Consider the following 6,246-nt stretch of genomic DNA (forward strand, 5'->3'; position numbering starts at 1 on the left):
TATCAGTATAATGACTCAGTATACTGACTGTCAGTATCAGTATAATGACTCATCAGCATAATGACTGTCAGTATCAGTATAATGACTGTCAGTATCAGTATAATGACTGTCAGTATCAGTATAATGACTCAGTATAATGACTGTCAGTATCAGCATAATGACTGTCAGTATCAGTATAATGACTGTCAGTATCAGTATAATGACTGTCAGTATCAGCATAATGACTGTCAGTATCAGTATAATGACTGTCAGTATCATATGCTCAGCATAATGACTGTCAGTATCAGTATAATGACTGTCAGTATCAGCATAATGACTGTCAGTATCAGTATAATGACTCAGTATACTGACTGTCAGTATCAGCATAATGACTCAGTATACTGACTGTCAGTATCAGCATAATGACTCAGTATAATGACTGTCAGTATCAGTATAATGACTCAGTATACTGACGTCGATCAGTATAATGACTCAGCATAATGACTGTCAGTATCAGTATAATGACTCAGTATACTGACTGTCAGTATCAGTATAATGACTCAGCATATGACTGTCAGTATCAGTATATGACTGTCAGTATCAGTATAATGACTGTCAGTATCAGTATAATGACTGTCAGTATCAGTATAATGACTCAGTATAATGACTGTCAGTATCAGCATAATGACTGTCAGTATCAGTATAATGACTCAGTATAATGACTGTCAGTATCAGTATAATGACTGTCAGTATCAGCATAATGACTGTCAGTATCAGTATAATGACTCAGCATACTGACGTCAGTATTCAGTATAATGACTGTCAGTATCAGTATAATGACTGTCAGTATCAGTATAATGACTCAGTATACTGACCGTCAGTATCAGCATAATGACTGTCAGTATCAGCATAATGACTGTCAGTATCAGCATAATGACTGTCAGTATCAGTATAATGACTGTCAGTATCAGTATAATGACTGTCAGTATCAGTATAATGACTCAGTATACTGACTGTCAGTATCAGTATAATGACTCAGCATAATGACTGTCAGTATCAGTATAATGACTCAGCATACTGACTGTCAGTATCAGTATAATGACTGTCAGTATCAGCATAATGACCGTCAGTATCAGCATAATGACTCAGTATACTGACTGTCAGTATCAGCATAATGACTCAGTATACTGACTGTCAGTATCAGTATAATGACTGTCAGTATCAGCATAATGACTGTCAGTATCAGTATAATGACTCAGTATACTGACTGTCAGTATCAGTATAATGACTCAGTATACTGACTGTCAGTATCAGTATAATGACTCAGTATAATGACTGTCAGTATCAGTATAATGACTGTCAGTATCAGTATAATGACTCAGTATACTGACTGTCAGTATCAGTATAATGACTCAGTATACTGACTGTCAGTATCAGTATAATGACTCAGTATAATGACTGTCAGTATCAGTATAATGACTCAGTATACTGACTGTCAGTATCAGTATAATGACTCAGTATAATGACTGTCAGTATCAGTATAATGACTCAGTATACTGACCGTCAGTATCAGCATAATGACCGTCAGTATCAGTATAATGACTCAGTATACTGACCGTCAGTATCAGTATAATGACTGTCAGTATCAGTATAATGACTGTCAGTATCAGTATAATGACTGTCAGTTCAGCATAATGACTGTCAGTATCAGTATAATGACTCAGCATACTGACTGTCAGTATCAGTATAATGACTCAGTATACTGACTGTCAGTATCAGTATAATGACTCAGTATACTGACTGTCAGTATCAGTATAATGACTCAGTATAATGACTGTCAGTATCAGTATAATGACGTCAGCATAATGACCGTCAGTATCAGCATAATGACTGTCAGTATCAGTATAATGACTCAGTATACTGACTGTCAGTATCAGTATAATGACTGTCGGTATCAGCATAATGACTGTCAGTATCAGTATAATGACTCAGCATAATGACTGTCAGTATCAGCATAATGACTGTCAGTATCAGTATAATGACTCAGTATACTGACTGTCAGTATCAGTATAATGACTGTCGTATCAGCATAATGACTGTCAGTATCAGTATAATGACTCAGTATACTGACTGTCAGTATCAGTATAATGACTCAGTATAATGACTGTCAGTATCAGCATAATGACTCAGTATACTGACTGTCAGTATCAGTATAATGACTGTCAGTATCAGTATAATGACTCAGTATACTGACTGTCAGTATCAGTATAATGACTGTCAGTATCAGTATAATGACTGTCAGTATCAGTATAATGACTGTCGTATCAGTATAATGACTCGTCAGTATCAGTATAATGACTCAGTATAATGACTGTCAGTATCAGTATAATGACTCAGTATAATGACTGTCAGTATCAGTATAATGACTCAGTATACTGACTGTCAGTATCAGCATAATGACTCAGCATAATGACTGTCAGTATCAGTATAATGACTCAGTATAATGACTGTCAGTATCAGTATAATGACTGTCAGTATCAGTATAATGACTCAGTATAATGACTGTCAGTATCAGTATAATGACTCAGTATAATGACTGTCAGTATCAGTATAATGACTGTCAGTATCAGTATAATGACTCAGTATAATGACCGTCAGTATCAGTATAATGACTGTCAGTATCAGTATAATGACTCAGTATACTGACTGTCAGTATCAGTATAATGACTGTCAGTATCAGCATAATGACTGTCAGTATCAGCATAATGACTCAGTATACTGACTGTCAGTATCAGTATAATGACTCAGTATACTGACTGTCAGTATCAGCATAATGACTGTCGGTATCAGTATAATGACCGTCAGTATCAGTATAATGACTGTCAGTATCAGTATAATGACTCAGTATACTGACTGTCAGTATCAGTATAATGACTCAGTATAATGACTGTCAGTATCAGTATAATGACTGTCAGTATCAGTATAATGACTCAGTATACTGACTGTCAGTATCAGTATAATGACTGTCAGTATCAGTATAATGACTCAGTATACTGACTGTCAGTATCAGTATAATGACTGTCAGTATCAGCATAATGACTGTCAGTATCAGCATAATGACTCAGTATACTGACTGTCAGTATCAGTAATGACTCAGTATAATGACTGTCAGTATCAGCATAATGACTCAGTATACTGACTGTCAGTATCAGTATAATGACTGTCAGTATCAGTATAATGACTGTCAGTATCAGTATAATGACTGTCAGTATCAGTATAATGACTCAGTATAATGACTGTCAGTATCAGCATAATGACTGTCAGTATCAGTATAATGACTCAGTATAATGACTGTCAGTATCAGTATAATGACTGTCAGTATCAGCATAATGACTGTCAGTATCAGTATAATGACTCAGTATACTGACCGTCAGTATCAGTATAATGACTCAGTATACTGACTGTCAGTATCAGTATAATGACTGTCAGTATCAGTATAATGACCGTCAGTATCAGTATAATGACTGTCAGTATCAGTATAATGACTCAGTATACTGACTGTCAGTATCAGTATAATGACTCAGTATACTGACTGTCAGTATCAGTATAATGACTCAGTATAATGACTGTCAGTATCAGTATAATGACTCAGTATACTGACTGTCAGTATCAGTATAATGACTCAGTATAATGACTGTCAGTGTCAGTATAATGACTCAGTATACTGACTGTCAGTATCAGTATAATGACTGTCAGCATCAGCATAATGACTCAGTATACTGACTGTCAGTATCAGTATTTGACTGTCAGTATCAGCATAATGACTGTCAGTATCAGTATAATGACTGTCAGTATCAGTATAATGACGTCGGTATCAGCATAATGACTGTCAGTATCAGTATAATGACTCAGTATAATGACTGTCAGTATAATGACCGTCAGTATCAGCATAATGACTGTCAGTATCAGTATAATGACTCAGCATAATGACTGTCAGTATCAGTATAATGACTCAGTATACTGACTGTCAGTATCAGTCGTATAATGACTGTCAGTATCAGTATAATGACTGTCAGTATCAGTATAATGACTCAGTATACTGACTGTCAGTATCAGTATAATGACTGTCAGTATCAGTATAATGACTGTCAGTATCAGTATAATGACTCAGTATACTGACTGTCAGTATCAGTATAATGACTGTCAGTATCAGTATAATGACTCAGTATACTGACTGTCAGTATCAGTATAATGACTGTCAGTATCAGTATAATGACTGTCAGTATCAGTATAATGACTCAGTATACTGACTGTCAGTATCAGTATAATGACTCAGCATACTGACTGTCAGTATCAGCATAATGACTGTCAGTATCAGTATAATGACTGTCAGTATCAGTATAATGACTCAGTATACTGACTGTCAGTATCAGTATAATGACTGTCAGTATCAGTATAATGACTCAGTATACTGACCGTCAGTATCAGTATAATGACTGTCAGTATCAGTATAATGACTCAGTATATACGCAATGACGTCAGTATCAGCATAATGACTGTCAGTATCAGTATAATGACTCAGTATAATGACTGTCAGTATCAGTATAATGACTGTCAGTATCAGCATAATGACTGTCAGTATCAGTATAATGACTCAGTATAATGACTGTCAGTATCAGTATAATGACTCGTCAGTATCAGTATAATGACTGTCAGTATCAGTATAATGACCGTCAGTATCAGTATAATGACTCAGTATACTGACTGTCAGTATCAGTATAATGACTGTCAGTATCAGTATAATGACTGTCGTATCAGTATAATGACTGTCAGTATCAGTATAATGACTCAGTATACTGACCGTCAGTATCAGCATAATGACTGTCAGTATCAGTATAATGACTCAGTATACTGACTGTCAGTATCAGTATAATGACTGTCAGTATCAGCATAATGACTGTCAGTATCAGCATAATGACTCAGTATACTGACTGTCAGTATCAGTATAATGACTCAGTATAATGACTGTCAGTATCAGTATAATGACTCAGCATACTGACTGTCAGTATCAGTATAATGACTGTCAGTATCAGTATAATGACTGTCTCAGTATAATGACTGTCAGTATCAGTATAATGACTCAGTATACTGACTGTCAGTATCAGTATAATGACTGTCAGTATCAGTATAATGACTCAGTATAATGACTGTCAGTATCAGTATAATGACCTCAGTATACTGACTGTCAGTATCAGTATAATGACTCAGTATACTGACTGTCAGTATCAGTATAATGACTCAGTATACTGACTGTCAGTATCAGTATAATGACTGTCAGTATCAGTATAATGACTGTCAGTATCAGTATAATGACTGTCAGTATCAGTATAATGACTCAGTATACTGACTGTCAGTATCAGTATAATGACTCGCATACTGACTGTCAGTATCAGTATAATGACTCAGTATAATGACTGTCAGTATATGACTCAGTATAATGACTGTCAGTATCAGTATAATGACTCAGTATACTGACTGTCAGTATCAGTATAATGACTGTCAGTATCAGTATAATGACGTCAGTATCAGTATAATGACTCAGTATAATGACTGTCAGTATCAGTATAATGACTCAGTATAATGACTGTCAGTATCAGCATAATGACTGTCAGTATCAGTATAATGACTCAGTATACTGACTGTCAGTATCAGTATAATGACCGTCAGTATCAGCATAATGACTGTCAGTATCAGTATAATGACTCAGTATACTGACTGTCAGTATCAGTATAATGACTCAGTATACTGACTGTCAGTATCAGCATAATGACTGTCAGTATCAGTATAATGACCTCAGTATAATGACTGTCAGTATCAGTATAATGACTCAGTATACTGACTGTCAGTATCAGTATAATGACTCAGTATACTGACTGTCAGTATCAGTATAATGACTCAGTATAATGACTGTCAGTATCAGTATAATGACTCAGTATACTGACCGTCAGTATCAGTATAATGACTCAGTATAATGACTGTCAGTATCAGTATAATGACTCAGTATACTGACTGTCAGTATCAGTATAATGACTGTCAGTATCAGTATAATGACTCAGTATACTGACTGTCAGTATCAGTATATTGACGTCAGTATCAGTATAATGACTGTCAGTATCAGTATAATGACTGTCAGTATCAGTATAATGACTCAGTATAATGACTGTCAGTATCAGTATAATGACTGTCAGTATCAGTATAATGACTCAG

Source organism: Salmo salar, unplaced genomic scaffold (genome assembly GCF_905237065.1).
Source record: "Salmo salar unplaced genomic scaffold, Ssal_v3.1, whole genome shotgun sequence".
Lineage (NCBI taxonomy): Eukaryota > Metazoa > Chordata > Actinopteri > Salmoniformes > Salmonidae > Salmo > Salmo salar.